Source organism: Brachyhypopomus gauderio, chromosome 2 (assembly GCF_052324685.1).
Source record: "Brachyhypopomus gauderio isolate BG-103 chromosome 2, BGAUD_0.2, whole genome shotgun sequence".
Taxonomy (NCBI): Eukaryota; Metazoa; Chordata; class Actinopteri; order Gymnotiformes; family Hypopomidae; genus Brachyhypopomus; species Brachyhypopomus gauderio.
Genome location: NC_135212.1, coordinates 38,234,164 through 38,250,874, shown reverse-complemented (window position 1 = coordinate 38,250,874; position 16,711 = coordinate 38,234,164). Strand labels below are relative to the sequence as shown.

The 16,711-nt window shown below is 41.0% G+C and overlaps 1 protein-coding gene across 5 annotated transcripts in view; it reads left to right on the top strand.

Moving 5' to 3' along the window:
• Positions 1–16,711, top strand: part of stat5a (signal transducer and activator of transcription 5a) — an 82,330-nt gene that overhangs the window by 35,148 nt on the left and 30,471 nt on the right. For 3 of the 5 annotated variants that reach the window (XM_076995558.1, XM_076995556.1, XM_076995559.1), the window contains exon 2: positions 15,406–15,462. The exons of 1 other annotated variant lie outside the window; for it this stretch is intronic. The gene's annotated coding sequence lies outside the window, so the exon portion shown is untranslated. Of the gene's footprint in view, positions 1–13,659; positions 14,091–15,405; positions 15,463–16,711 lie in introns of those variants that run through there. One more of the 5 variants, XM_076995557.1, reaches the window with a different exon arrangement.

The following is a 16,711-nucleotide window of genomic DNA, read 5'->3' as shown; positions in this document are numbered from 1 at the left end:
GGTAAATAAATAACTGCCAACGTTGTCTTAACATTTAAGAACCAATATGTTTATTGTGAAGAAACCGAACTCTTAATCTCTGACTGAAACAGCCCAGAAGAGCAGCACAGGCGGAAAACACCACCCGAGACTTATTTTTCAATAGTGATTTTTACCCCAATCAAAATTAGCCCTCCACATTTTCTCAAATTTGCAGCGAGAACACACACACATACACACACACTAGTGATCACTAGCATGTTAACCCCAGGTGTTCAAGGGCAATAGTCATGGCCTAGGGTCTGGGAAGTGAACCCATGACCATCTCGTCACAAGACTGGTTCCCTAACCACCAGACCATGACTCAGAACATGCGTATTACTCTTTTGAGTAATTAAGAATTAATATTCATTTATTGGGAGTTATGCATGTTTTTTTATGTATGACATGTTTGAATGTTTTTATGATTGAATGTAACATTTGATAATACCTGTTATATATTTGTGATGTCATAGTTTACGTGACTCTGATTGGATGTTATCCTTTTAACGAGTGAGAGTCTCAATGTCATGTTTGGAAGCAGCACAGTTTTTTAAACGTGTGCTTGACAATTTGTCAATGTTAAGTTTTTTTTAAGAAAATTTCATTGTCATGTCGTTCATATCCCAGAAAAATGCTTCTTAGACAGACTCTCGCGTGTTGTGGTACAAAGGAGCAAACACATGGAGTGCCACATCAGGGTGTGGAGGGGGGGGGGGGGGGGGGGGGGGGGCATGTGAAATGCCCTGGGCCCCAGCAAGTCTGTCAACTGGCCTGCCTGTACTCGTGGTGGTACTGAGTGTTGTGTAACTTCTGTCAAGTCTTTGCTGATCCCAACTTCTTTAAAGCTGCTAATATACCAGTTAAAAACCCAAATATTTTTACCACAAAAATAAGTTCACACATTACCACTAACCCTAGATTACTCATGCATGGCTCATTACCACTAACCCTAGATTACTCATGTGTGGCTCATTACCACTAACCCTAAATTACTCATGCGTGGCTCATTACCACTAACCCTAGATTACTCATGCGTGGCTCATTACCACTAACCCTAGATTACTCATGCGTGGCTCATTACCACTAACCCTAGATTACTCATGCATGGCTCATGGGAGTGGTTTGGGGTGTGATTTGTCTTTTCCATTCTGCCCTTTTTTGCATTTGGGCTTTGGGTTGCATTTGGGTTATTCTCTTTTCTGGCTGCTTTCTAGCTTGGGTTTGTGGGTGTGGTTTGAGTTTGGTCTGTGGTTATTCTCTATTCTGGCTTCTTTCTGGTTTGGATGTGTGGGTGTGGTTTGAGTTTTTTCTGTGGTTATTAGGGGTGGGTATCACCACTGATTTCCCAGTTCGATTCGATTCCAATTCACAAGGTCCCGATTCAATTCGATTTTCGATTTGATTTGATCCAATTCAATATCGATTCTTGTAGATAAATTTAAGTTACAATAAAAAGTGTAGTTTGAATGTGAAATGTTGTAATGATACAAGGAACACTCAAACTTAATTAAAATGTATTAAGATATTAGTGTTTATACTGTGATATTAGTGTTTTTATATCAATTAATGCACACACTTCCACATAGCTCCTTTACCAGAAAAGGCATTGAAAGCAGTTTTAACCAGCCCTTTAAAGTGCAAATTAAGTTTTTTTTTATTTTTTTACATGTAACAAAAACATTTATGAACATAGTTCTAGGGATGTATTCAACTAAGGATTTTCATAGTCGAATCTGATTCGTCAGCTTTTCACTTTAGTCGACTAATAGTCGAATCGGGTTTATTTTTATTTTTTATTTAAAGCATCTTAAACGGGATCCTGTTCTCATTCAGGACTTTTTTCCTCTTCAAAGTAAAAACCTAAAACACTCAGATAAATGAATACATACGGTAGATTGGCTTTATTCAGCTTTTATTTATTCACTTACTTATTTTTTATGAAACGTTAGAGAACATTAACCGTCAGTGCGCATTGCGCATATCGAACTGTCAGACACTAAAATGTCAAAAATATTTAAAATAAAATATGCCTGCCTGAAAATATAAAAACATTGACACACAACAGCAAAAAATATAAGGAAAGGTTCAAGTAACGGGGTTTAAAAGCAAACAACAAAAAATGTTTATAGGCTACTTGTGTAGATACATTGAATGATATAACAGAACACCTGTAAATTACTCAATCGCTCGTAACGAGCTAACAACAACACAGGTCGAAATAATAACGGCTCGCATCGACCTAGTACATATATCACACTCGCTGCAGCATGTACTACATTAGTACTAACAATATTGAACTCACTTTTGATATATTGACGCACACAACTTTCAGATAAAGATGAGACACACCGCTGTACAAAGTTATCTCTCCTATCTTTCGGTAAGGACCAACGGACGCTGCGCGTGCGCATTCTACAAGCCCGGACTAATGTACTGCAACGCAATGAGAACAACTTCTTATATAAAACAACAAGATAAAACGACAGTCTTTCGTACACTACTTGCCAAGACGCACCGCGACGAGACGAGATGACACGACCGAAACGACAAACCGCTGGGCTGTTTTTTTTCCGCCTTACGCGTTTTAAATGGTATGCCAAGTTGGTTGTTGTCATGCGAAATGAAAGACGTTGATGACATAACTTGCACTTTACTTTGTTTGATTCATCTTTATCTTTTTCAAACTTTTGAAGTTTTTTAGTAGCCATTAATCTCTGTAGATGCTGCGTATTCTGTGGCGTGTTCAGCTCCGCTCGTTTGGATTGTGCAACTTCAGGGTGTGATTTATTAATGTGTAGTAAGGAAGATGCCTATTGTTAATGCGCAAACATCATTTTTAAATATTTATTAACAGAAATTAAGATGATTTTATTTGACAAAAGGCTATATATAACGAAAACAAAGACATTTCATGTAACAACTAATGCTTAGCTGCATCGTTGGGCACCTCCATGCAGTTAGAATGGTACATTTGAGTATGACGTTCATAGTCGACTCGGGGGTATTCACGCTATTTTCCATGACAACGCTGGGCAGGGCCATCATGGTTGACTTTGTGTTAGAACTTCCGGTGCTACGGATACGCTGATACCGATTACAAGCAAAACGACAACAAACACAAAATGACTAGCATAATATGTTCAGTTAGAGCAGAGGTGGCCAACCTGTCAGAGACCAAGAGGGGTGGCGAGTGTAAATTATTAGCGGGGGGGATATAAAATGGACTCAAATTAAGTAAAAAAACGAACACAAACTTCGATATAAACATAAGGCATGATGTGCTTCAGGACTTTGTCACGTTTGGAGCACACTAAGAACTCTGTTATGTACGCAACTGTTGTTTTCTAGGTAAAAAGTGGATAAACTCTTATCAACACTCGTTACAACGCAACTGACCTGCGCTCATCTTTAGGAAGAAGAGAACAGACAGCGGCAGTAGTTTTGAAGCTCCCTCAGTCGTGTGCGGTGCCTTTGCTGCACCTCGTATGTGGTTTATTCCAAAACGTGTGACAGAAGAACCGCGTCTCACCAACGAGACTCAAATCACAATCACAATATCACAGATACTTCGTGCCGCTAGTCTCCCGTTTTCCACTACGCAGGTTTTAAAAGTATTAGCGGGTCGCTAGGCTTGTAAACAAACCGCGCACCACGAAGGTGTAGCGGTGTGTCGCCCTCAGAGCTGATGAGGTAACCGGGCCACGGCACAGACCGTTAGTGCAGGTGAGAGCGGACCGGCTGGGGAGACCCATGAAACCAGGCAAAGAGCCGCAGGTTGGCCACTCCTGAGTTAGAGGGTGTCACAATAAATGGAAGAAGAGGAAAACTTGGCTTGACCAACAGTGTTACGAACACAGCTCGAAAAGATCTGAGTGTTGTGGGGCACCTTATAACTTATATCCACCGCCTTCCAAAGACGAGGACCTGCGTCTAAGGCTGAAGGCGCTAAATTTAAAATATCCACCCAAACGTCCATTAGTCTGCTCTTATCATTTTGTGGAGGGGAAACCAACACCAGATCATCCTTATCCCGAGAAATGGCTCGGTTATGAAGCTCCGATTAAGCAAACGCGTCGGGTGCTTGTGAGGCTATCAGATAAGTAACGATATTATAATCAGTGGCCACATCTTTTCCTTGCATTCATTCTTTTCCTTGCATTCATTTTGTAATTTTAAGTAATTAAGTAAAGAAGTAAATAGACAATAATGCCTATTTTATGAAAAAAATCATTAAAATGTAGTAGTGTATAGGGTTGCAACGGTATGAGATTTTCACGGTATGATAACCGTCTCAGAAAATACCGCGGTATCACGGTTATCACGGTATCACAGTTAGTTTGTATATTATTAAAAGATACACTGACCCTTAAAGAAATTACAACAAGTTATTTTTGTTCAATTAACTATTTATTGTAGAAACCTGGAACTATTGTATACAAAATGTGTCCTTTAAAAAAATAAGCTGTACACATGTTTATATAAATACTGCAAAATTAGAGAAACCAAAATCATGGATTTCAGTACAATTATTTAAGTTTAAATTATTTAATATCTGATAAACTCAGCCAGGGTCACTGTCTGATCAACAACTGTTGTAAACATCCGTTGTACTGCCAAGTTGGAATATAACCAGATACTGCAGAAAGAGAGGATTTATTTCTGACATGATCCTCACAATAGAGATTTCTATTTTAAGGCTTTCACACCGAGTCTGGTTTTAACATATCAAAAACAGGCACGTTAGAATTTGAAAATGAACGCATGTAAATGAATGGCGTCTTTCACATCCAGTGAAAGCAAGGACCTTAAAAAGCTGGTTTATACTTTTACTAGTGACCGTAGCTCGCGACTCCGCACAGTTCTTTTGTATTACGTTAACCAGGACGAAACATGAGAGAACGTGAAGACGTTAAGATTGGGCGTTTTGGAAATAAACAACCATTAAATAATGTGATTTAAAAAGCAAATTATTTCGAGTATATGTATAAATATTTAACTTAATTAAGTTTAAGGTGCTGGGAAATATTGAAACGGACCTTTAAAGTTACGTACAAGTACTTTAATTCCACCTTATAAAGGTGTTGTCACGTATGACCGTGTCCCCCTCCGTTAGCTGTCACTCCGAACCCCTCGTGTCTGTGTTCCGTGCCTGTTTGTCCCGCCCTGCTCGTTGGTTTTGATGATTCCTCGTTTGTTACCACGCCCCTGTGTCATTGTCATCACCTGTCCCTAGTTTAGTTCTGTGTATAAAAGCCCCTGAGTCTCCCTTGTCCCTTGTCAAGTATTTTTGATTCTTTGTTGTGACTCTTTGATTATTGTCTGCTGTTAGTTCGTGTACCTGACCCCGTGCTTTCGTGTTTTGTATTTCGCCCGTTTATTTCCTTGTGCTCTGTGTCTCCCTCCCTGGTTGTGGTTCCTTGTGTTCAATATGCCAGTGTATGCGTGCTTTTCGGACTGCCCTCCTGTTATCGACCCTGCCTGGCTTTCGGATGACGATTACGGTATTCCCCTGAATAAATCTCGCTCCTCTCAGCACTTGTGTCCGTCTCCTCGCTACGCAGCGCGAGAAACGTTACAGGTGTATGAACCCTGCAAACATGACTTTGTTCATTGCGCTGAGGCGCAGCACGCGCAAAGTTACAAAATTCGAGAGATGTACGACCTCGCGAATCGACAGCGCGCGAGACCCTCGCGCACGGGCGGAGCTACCGCGATTACGTCATTTTCGCCGCTGATTTTAGTTTAGCTTTTTTTTTTGTTAAAAAATTTGTTAAGTCTGATGCACTTTCTGCCATTCTCACCGCTGTGTGCTGAGTAGCTGAACCGGAGCGGAGTTGCGCATGCGCGGGTCAGTTTCTCCGCTGGCTTGCTTTTTACCGGTAATAAGCAAACGCACACGATATGATAACCGTGCATTTTAATACCGTGGTATACCGTGAAACCGGTTACCGCTGCAACCCTAGTAGTGTACACTAATGCGAAAATAGCTGACCGGAAGTTCTAACACAAAGGCGGAAGAAACACACACTTGAAAGTGGGCGTGGCGAAATACAGTGAATAGTCGACTATAGTCGAATCAGCGACTATTGCAGGTCACCCCTACTTTATTCAGCTTTTATTTATTTACTTACTTATTTTTAAATGAAATGTTAGAGAACATTAAACGTCAGTTCGCATTGCGCATATCGAACTGTCAGACAGGCACTGTACAAAATGTCAATGATATTTTAAATAAAATATGCCTGCCTGAAAATATTAAAAAATTGACACACAACAGCAAAAAATATAAGGAAAGGTTCAAGTAACGGGGTTTAAAAGCAAACAACAAAAAATGTTTATAGGCCTACTTGCCGAGACGCACCGCGACGAGACGAGATGGCACGACCGAAACGACAAACGGCTGAACTGTTTGTTTTTTCGCCTTACGCGTTTTAAATGGTATGCCATCTTGGTTGTTGTGCGAAATGAAAGACGTTGATGACATAACTTGCACTTTACTTTGTTTGATTCATCTTTATCTTTTTCAAAATACTTTTGAAGTTTTTTTAGTAGCCGTTATAATCTCGGTAGATGCTGCGTATTCTGTAGCGTGTTCAGCTCCGCTCGTTTGTATTGTGCAACTGCAGGGTGTGATTTATTAATGTGTAGTAAGGAAGATGCCTATTGTTAATGCGTAAACATCATTTTTAAATATTTATTAACAGAAATTAGGATGATTTTATTTGACAAAAGGCTATATATAACGAAAACAAAGACATTTCATGTAACAACTAATGCTTAGCTGCATCCTTGGGCACCTCCATGCAGTTAGAATGGTACATTCGACTATGACTATGTCAAATTTTTCTGCAAGAAAATGAGTTGATCATCATGTTGAGGAGTGAGACTGCTCCTTTGTGCAGTAACAATATTGCCAGCTGTTGAGAAAACTTCACAGCTTTATACTTGACGCGTCGTGACCGGCATGAGGGTCCGTGCACCGAAAACGACATAATCACGGTGGCTCTGCCAGTGCGCTGTCGCTTCGCGAGGTCGTGCACCTCTCAAATTTTGAAACTTCGCGCGCGCCGCGCTTCAGCGCAATGAACAAAGGCATGTTTGCAGGGTTCATACACCTAAACAAGGTGGAATTAAAGCATGTCACGCGATATAAAACGCGAGACGTTAAAATGGTACGCATGTGCGGGGAAAATTAGCCAATTCTAAAGATCGATCTAACGTTTAATAAATCGATATCGAATCATTCAAATGAAGATCGATTTGAATTGAAAAATCAATTTTTTAAACACACCCCTAGTGGTTATTCTCTGTTGTGGCTTCTTTCTGGTTTGGGTTCATAGGTATGGTTTGGGTTTGTGAGTGTGGTTTGAGTTTTGTCTGTGGTTATTCTCTTTTCTGGCTTCCTTCTGGTGTGGGTGTGGTTTGGGTTTGGTCTTTGGTTATTCTCTATTCTAGGGATCCGTCCCAAGGGATCGATCGATCGGTCTATCTATCTATCTATCTATCTATCTATCTATCTATCTATCTATCTATCTATCTATCTATCTATCTATCTATCTATCTATCTATCTATCTATCTATCTATCTATCTATCTATCTATCTATCTATCTATCTATCTATCTATCTATCTATCTATCTATCTATCTATCTATCACCAAGGAAGACTGTGTCTATCTATCTATCACCAAGGAAGACTGTGTCTATCTATCTATCACCAAGGAAGACTGTGTCTATCTATCTATCACCAAGGAAGACTGTGTCTATCTATCTATCACCAAGGAAGACTGTGTCTATCTATCAACCCCCCCCCCCCCCCCCCCCCCCCCTTCCCCAGTATCTCAAAGGGACAGCAGTCACAAAAACCAGGTTAACCAATGAGAATCAGGCTGCTAGTAAAGACAACAGAGCACATTTGCATACGGAGTGCATTTCCACATAGGCCTGACACCTTTGGGGTGAAGTCTACAAACCTTCTCAGTGAGTGATGAACTCTTCTCTTACCCTGTTAGCATAACCTTTCCCAGTACACAACAAACTGTGAAACAAGATTAAACATGCCACACTAACACACAGATATAACGAAAATACAAATGGTCAGTTTTATTCCATTGCTATGGGAACCTCTTGAGGTAAAACACCATTTGTTGCCCCCCATGGTTTTATGGAGGAACACCAGATCCTGCATCCCCCACATGACCATCCAACCACTCCTACACGTCACAATATTGTCACTGCTGCTAAACACCCTTCACAAGGGGAACTTGTGGCTGCAACATAGAGATTTTTTTAATGGCTGAGCTATGAGAGAATTGCTTCATGACACGTCACTCTGTGATTCAATAGGTGAGGAGGATGTTGAGGATATACTACTTTTAAAGAAACTTCCAGGTGTGGTCTTGTTTTTATTCTTAACTACTGGTGGTTGTGATGGTCCATCTGTTTCTTTGTGAGGTATTAGAATTGTTGTCAGTGATTAACAAGATGGTTCTGTTGCTTCCTCAGGCAGTGCTGTGTCAGGCTGTGAGCTGCCCTGGTCAGTCTGAAAGCACTCGGCCCTTGACATTTTCAATGTCGTCAGGGCCGATGTAAGTACCCTTGACCCTGGGGTCCATAAAGGATGCCATGTCCAATAGCCTGTTGTGCATCAAACGTTTCATTGAGGTAATCCAGAATAGAGGATTTGATGGACTTTGTGTAGTGTCCTCTTCCAGATGTGCCAGAATGCTGGTGTTGGAAGGGAGGAAGAGAAGAGGGAAAGAAGGAGAAAGACCAAGAAGGCAAAGATCTTTAGTGTAATGTCACAGTTCTGTAAAGACAACAGTCGTGTACTTGGGTCCTTGTGTACTTGGTGTGTGTGTGTGTTTTAGGGTTAGCGTTAGGGTCACTTCTATCCTGAAGTGATCTAGTCCATAATTATGACCCTAAATACCCATTAAAGTGTTTAAACCATATACAGTGTCATTAGTGTTTCATGTCATTAGTGTTTAGAGTCACCCTGTACTGAGACGGCATTCCTGTTGCCACCTGGCCATTTTAGTGTTTGGTGGCGCTTTCCTGAAAATGTGGAAACAATGCCCATTTGTCCACAAACAACCCATAAATAGCAGACTGAGGGATTGCTTGGTGAGGTGGTGTTGACCCATGAGATCAGAAAAGATGTTCTGTGTTCCATCCACCGACACACAACCCACAGATACTCGTACACGACCTACAGACACTCATGCATGACCCATCCACCCACAGAAGACCCACATATTAAGGTTGTGTGTGTGTGTGTGTGTGTGTGTGGAAGGGTGTGTGTGTGTGGAGGGGTGTGTGGGTGAGTGTGTGTGTGTGTGTGTAGGGGGGTGTGTGTGTAGGGGTGTGTGTGTGTATGTGTAGAGGGGTGTGGGGGTGTGTGTGTGTGTGTGTGTGTGTGTGTAGGGGTGTGTATGTGTGTAGGGGTGTGTGTGTGTAGGGGTGTGTGTGTGTAGGGGTGTGTGTGTGTGTGTGTAGAGGGGTGTGTGTGTAGGAGTGTGTGTGTTTGTGTAGGGGTGTGTATATGTGTGTGAGTGGATGTGTGTGTATGGGCGTGGGTGTGTGTGTATGGGCGTGGGTGTGTGTGTATGGGCGGGTGTGTGTGTGTGTATGGTTGGTGGGTGTGTGTGTGTATGGTGGGTGTGTGTGTGTTTGGGGGTGTGTGTGTAGAGGTGGGGGCGTGTGTGTGTGTATGGTTGGTGGGTGGGTGTGTGTGTGGTTGGTGGGTGGGTGTGTGTGTATGGTTGGTGGGTGGGTGTGTGTGTGTGTGTGTGTGTGTGTGTGTGTGTGTGTGTGTGTGTGTGTGTGTGTGTGTGTGTATGGTGGGTGTGTGTGTGTGTGTGTGTGTTTGGGGGTGTGTGTGTAGAGGTGGGGGCGTGTGTGTGTGTGTGTGTGTGTGTGTGTGTGGGGGTGTGTGTGTTTGTAGGGATTTGTGTAGGAGGCAGACACAGACTACATGCTGACTCAGATATCCAGGACACATCTTTCACTAGACGGACATGCAGAAGGGGGCTGTAACCCAGCAGCTTGGCTGCTTTCAGATGGGGAAACTCAGGAGCATGTTGTTATTGACTAAAACACTTGTTTATTCAGGGAAAAATAACTGAGGCACTCTCGCCCTCTGGTGCTGCTCCACATAGACTTCATCTATAAGCCTCTAATAATAAAACCTGATCTGCTTTGGTTAATATACGCTATAATGTGAATGGAAAATCTGTTGAAATATGGATCAGCTGTATGGAAAATACTCATTCTGTTCTCAGGATGCTTTGAGAAGTAACGCTGTTAAAAACATGATAGTCAGTCAAGCATCAAGATTTCAACACCAGTTAAATTGGTGTTGGAAGATTTGGTGCTGCTTGCAGATGATTCTGCACTCACATGGTATGTTCAGGACTCACTGGAACCTCAGCCCTGTATGGAGTTTCCCATGGCAACACATGAATGATGTCATTGACTGAACTAAGAGTGGTCACCCATGCTGCTCCTTTAATCAGCATGTCTGCTCCCCCCCCCTCTCTCTCCACTTCCCCCTCTCTCTCTCTCTCTACCCCTCTACCTCTCCCCCTCTCTCTCTCCACGTGTCCCTCTCCCTCTCTCTCTACCCCTCTATCTCTCCCCCTCTCATTCACTAATTCTCTCCCTCCCTCTCTCTCTCTTCTCAGACCAGACTACTCTTTCTGCCTTTTGCAGATGTCAATTGCAAATTCAAGCATTTTATAGACTTGTGAGTGTGTGTCTTTGTCTTTGTGTCTTTTATAGACTTGTGTGTGTGTGTGTGTGTGTGTGTGTGTGTGTGTGTGTGTGTGTGTGTGTGTGTGCTCTTTTGCAATACATGTATTTGTTTTGGTCATACAACATGCTGCCGTTAAATGGCCAGCAGTGGTCACACACACGCACATGCACATGCGCACATAAGGACACACATAAAAACATACATACAGGAGGTCAGTGTGTTGGCAGTGTGAGGTATTACTGAATTTAGGGATTTAGTTGTATCTGGGCCCAGCAGGGCAAACTGCTCTCTTCATAAAGGTTCTTTATTAGCACATCAAACAGGCACAAACACATACACTCAGGCACACACTTGTATTTTTAATGAATGAGATCATACTGTGTCACAACATTGTCTCCAACTGGAAGAAATACCAGCGTATTTTGACTCAAGGCGATCTCTAACTAGAGTTTATCTCTTTAACCACAGTAGATCTCTAATCAAAGTAGGAATTTCTATCCAAAGAGCATTTTGAACCAGAGCAGATCTCTGTAACCAGAGGGATTATCTCTAATTAGAGTGGATCTCTTTAGCCTGATTGTTTCTCACCAAACGGGATCTGATCAAATGGGATTTCACCAAACGGGACCAAAGAGGATCTTTTTTAATTAGTTTGTCATAAAGTGATAACTGATTGCATGTCCTGCTTTTCTCACCAAACATTTCTAAACAGGTGAGTGTTGATGGGAATTTCCTCCATGAATGAAGGTCTACAGCAGGTCTGCAGCTGACATAAATGCTCTGGGTCTTTTGTGTGCCAGCCATCCTGCTTACCGATGGACCAAAACACATTTGCCCTTTGGACTTTCATTAGAGTGCTTCTAGTGCTCTGGCACGGTGCTTGACTGCGTGTGAGTGTGTTTTGTGTATGCGTGTCAGAAAGGACTGCAGAGATGATGGTTGTAGTAGTTCAGCAGTTAATTTGCACCCAGCTGTTAGGTGAATGTTATTTACAAAACCTGAGTGGAGGGAGAAAATATGGAAACATTTTAATATATTGTTGCTAGATATAAATTGATTAATGTCAGGGTTGTCTGATGTAGTGATCGACCGATGTTGGTTTTTTTGATGGACGATGTCGATGTTTGGATGGCAGTAGTGGCCGATGGCCAATATGTTTTTTTTTTTTACTTGAAAACAAAAAAAAATACTATAATAAAAATAATCAGGCATGAAAATCTGTCACCTTTCGACGAAATTCGCCATTTTGAAGTTGAAAAGGGTGACCTACACGAATCGTGTAGATCTGAGGAGGTTTTTTTTTGGGGGGGGGGGGGGGGGGGGGGGGTCGGGAGATATTTTATAGATATATTATATATATATTATCATATTGACTTAATAAGCAAACAGAGCACTTCCGAAATCAGCAATTTCAATGACAAACTGAAATTATTAAAATGGAAATATATAGGGTGAATAATAAAAAAAAAACAACCCATTATTACACATCACACGTTACAATTGATTAGTGGTGGGACTTTAAACGCGTTAATTTCGATTAATTACAGGAAAATTAACAAACTAAAAAAATTTACGCATGAGACACTTTTTTTATTTTTTATTTTTTTTTTTTATCTTTCTCAGTGCACGAGTTCCAGGGATACAGATTATATGGACCCACAATAAGATCATGATGGAGATGACTGAAGAGGCTACGCTGGTGGATGGGAAATTTAAATATAAGAAACTTTCAAATGGAAGTACAAACACAAAGTGTTATTTGCACTTTATGCAGGAAGGAGTTCGCTTATCACAGGAGCACTTCCAGCCTTTGTTACCACCTCAATTAAAAACATGTTGGGTATGGAAGTTTTTCTGTCTCAATATTAAAATGAAAATGTAATGCGCATTTGCATTTACATGTTCTACTCATACAAGCAACTTTGAGCTCAAAATTCAAATTCAAATGCAATAACTCCATTTTAATTTGCAATTGTTCCACTCATACAAGCAACTTTGAGCTCAAAATTCAAATTCAAATGCAATAACTCCATTTACATTTGCAATGTGATGGACATCCATTCACATTTCATTTACACATACATTTTGATGCTTTATATGTGTCTTTATTGAAATGAAAATGTATTTCCCGATTTGAATTAACAAGTTCATGTGATCATGCAAAGGTTGTTTCAAAATTATAATTAAAATGCTATTCGCTTAATATGCTTTGCATTTCATGATAACACATTTGAAACGTAATTTTCAACCTCACCACCAGGCTAAAAAGATGTCAATATTCAAACGTTAATGGAGAAATAGCGCCACCCATTTGCAATAACATTACGATACCAACAGCGCTAAAACTGTGTCAAAATGCATCTTGAAAATGCAATCCGAGCAGATTGCATTTTCATTTCCATGGTCTTCCACTATAGTCAAATTATAGTCAAATTAGATCCCATCAGCCTTCCAATCAGATTCCACCTCCCTCCACTTTATTGATACAACTTGATACAACTTTGTTGATATTGATACAACCTTTGCATGATCACATGAACTTGATAATTCAAATGGGAAATACATTTTCATTTCAATAAAGACCCAAATAAAGCATCAAAATGTATGTGTAAATGAAATATGAATAGACGTCTATCACATTGCAAATGTAAATGGAATTATTGCATTTGAATTTGAATTTTGAGCTCAAAGTTGCTTGTATGAGTGGAACATGTAAATGCAAATACGTATTACATTTTCATTTGAATATTGATACAGAAAAACTTCCATAGTTGGGGCTAACACGCAGGTCATTAATGATAACTTAGCTGCTAAATGTATTCCTAGTACGGACCAAACGTCTGTATTTCCCGGGACATGTCCGTATTTCACATGTCCCGGTTTTTTTTTTTTAAGTGAGGAAATGTCCTGGTGTCCGCACACCTTGCACGAGCGGCAGAGGCGTTTATACTTGATGCGTCACATTATTTGCAGTGTTGTTCGCTCTCTGTGGTCGAAGATAAAGGTTTACAAGAAGCGCTGCAAATTGCGTCAACTGATGCAAGTTACGAACTGCCGTCCAGAAAGACAATGTCTAAGAAAATCCAGCAGCTGTATGATGAGGAAAGGTGAAGAGCGCCACAAATGTGGCTCTGACTGGGGATCACTGGACCTCTGTTAGCAACAACAATTATCTTGGTGTGACAGCTCATATTATAGATGATGAATGGAAGATCCAGTCATTTGCTTTGAGCATGCAGAAGACCACTTCTAAGCACTATGGAGATGCCTGTGGCAGAGGCCTGGGAAATTAAAGAAAGTCTACCATCTAAACTGGTATTAAAAACATCTTCTGATTTACTTCAGTTTTTCTTATTCTTCCAATATCCTGAGCAAAACTAATTTTTGGTCAAAATTTCCAGTGTTCTGAAAACTGTTTGCTCTGTTTTCTACACTCATCTATTGGTCTGTGGTGTAGACTGGTGGAAAAATACACAAGATGTTGAAGTTTATGATTATGTTCATTGATTCATTCATTATTCAAACTTAAATTAATATTTCTCATGTTAAATACTGAAATGCGATTAAAATGCGATTAATTCCGATTAAATAATTACAAAGCTTCTAATTAATTAGATAAATTTTTTTAATCGCATCCCACCCCTAATATATATATATATATATATACCGAACCGTGACCATTAAACCTGGGCCCGTTCCCATCACGAATTAATCGAAACTAGCTAGCGGTGGTACGCTAACGCTAGCTAGCGTCGCCACAGTGGGCGGAAATTATCATACAGTTAAGCCCGCCCACTAAGAGAGAAGATATGATTGGTCAATTTTGCTGTCATTTTAAACTGGTATTGCGCTGAATTATAACTGCCTGGCCCTCTGTAAATGAACAGTGGGCCCACCAATCAGCAACATTCTGCGGAGGCATCACAGTGCAGATAGGGGGAGACACAGGCTTACAGGCTTCCACTTAACACCTCACGTTCCAACACAGATTGAATAGACACGATTGAATAATTAATTTGCTTATATTTTTGTAATTGTTTAGATGTCGATTGTCAAACTGTAAGTAGATAAAATAAAATTTGATAAATTATATTATATATATTTCTGTTTTAAGAATATTTTTAGGCCCTGAGAGGGGCCCCCATACTCAAATAGCGGCCCGCGGGCTATCTATTTCTGGCCCGCGAGCTGTTTTGAAAAGTGTTTTTTTTTTTTTAAAGGAATCTTTTTTTTCAATCGCGCTATCCTCTTTTCCTTTCTTATTTTGAAATCGCGCACCGCGATCTCAAGACGATGCCGGGGATTGCCTTTATGGCAACAACTAACAGGTAGCAGACGACCAAATGCGTTCGCTCCCCCGGTCGACAGTTTACGTTAAACCCCCCCGTAACCAGCCCCGTCAGTGATTGAAAAAATAAAATGTGGCCCGTCATCATTTCTATTTGAGTACCCCTGGCATAGAGAGCCCTGACGGTTCCCCACTATATATATATATATAGTACATTTTCATATACTTGTGTATATATATTTCTACATATATTTATCTCCCTTTCTCTCTACCTCTCTCCTCTCTTTCTTTGTCTCACTCTCACTCTCTCCTCTCTTTCTCTCTTTCTCTCCCTCTCTCTAGATTTTGCAGTGCTTGTCTTCAGCAGTTCCTGCTCTAACACGGAACTGAAGACAAGAGGTGAGTATGTGTGTGGAAGGACACAAATGTGTGTGTGTGTGTGTGTGTGTGAGAACGTGTAGTCATGTGTGTATCTGTGTCTTTATGTGAATGTGTGTGTGTGTGTGTGTGTGTGTGTGTGTGTGTGTGAGAGAGAGTAACTCTGCAGGAGTGTGTGTGTCTTTGTACGTGTGTATGAACCTGTAGAGGTGTGTGTGTGTGTGTGTGTGTGTGTGTGTGTGTGTGTGTGTGACAGAGAGTGAATTTGCAGGAGTGTGTGTGCAGGGTACCCGCGGGCCCTTAAAAAGTCTTAAAATGTCTTAAATTTAGTCTTCCATATTCAAGGCCTAAAAATGTCTTAAAATGTCTGGAATTTTATGAGGGGAGGCATTAAATTATTATAAGTGTGTGTTGTTCAGTTGTTCTGGCGCGATGTGAACTTTGCCGAATCTAGCGCTAGGACCATGCAGAAAATAACCGCTCCAGGGTCCTAGTGCTAGATTCCTAGCGCTGGAGTATACGGCCTCAACAACGTCAACAATTTTCGTTCGCCAACACCCCCCCCCCCCCCCCCGTCAACAATTCTCGTTCGCCCCCCGCCCCCGCCCCCCCCGTCAACGATGTGGAACACACCTGCATCCCCAGTAATAGTATTATTTTTTCTTGTGAGAGGTATTAAAAAGGTCTTAAAAGTCATTGAATTTGAGATTTAAAAGTGTGCAGATACCCTGGTGTGTGTCTTTCTATGTGTGTATGAGCCTGTAGAAGTGTGTGTGTGTCTTTCTATGTGTGTATGAGCCTGTAGGAGTGTGTGTGTGTGTGTGTGTGTGTGTGTGTGTGTGAGACAGAGAGTGAATTTGCAGAGTGTGTGTGTGTTTTTGTAGGTGTGTATTAGGGGTGGGAATTGTTTACTATCTCACGATTCGATTCCGATTTTGGGGGCCACAATTCAATTCAAAAATCGATTTTCGATTCAAAACGATTTTCGATTCAAAAAACGATTTGATTTATAAAAATGTTTGCTTCAGTCTATAAAATCTGCATGATCTACTACAGTCTGCTTTGCAAGACAGAACGACAAATTTTTGTGTCTTTAAGTGTCTTTCACATTTAACAAAAATTAAGTGCTTGTCAGGGCTGGCTCGGATGCAGTTCCCCCAGCCGTCGCTAGGGGCACCAGAGTCAGTCCCAGACTAAACCGAGTCTGCTTTCTCTGTGATTGCTTATCGTTTAATGGTGTCTCGCCACCTCTCTCTGTTATGCTTTCTCT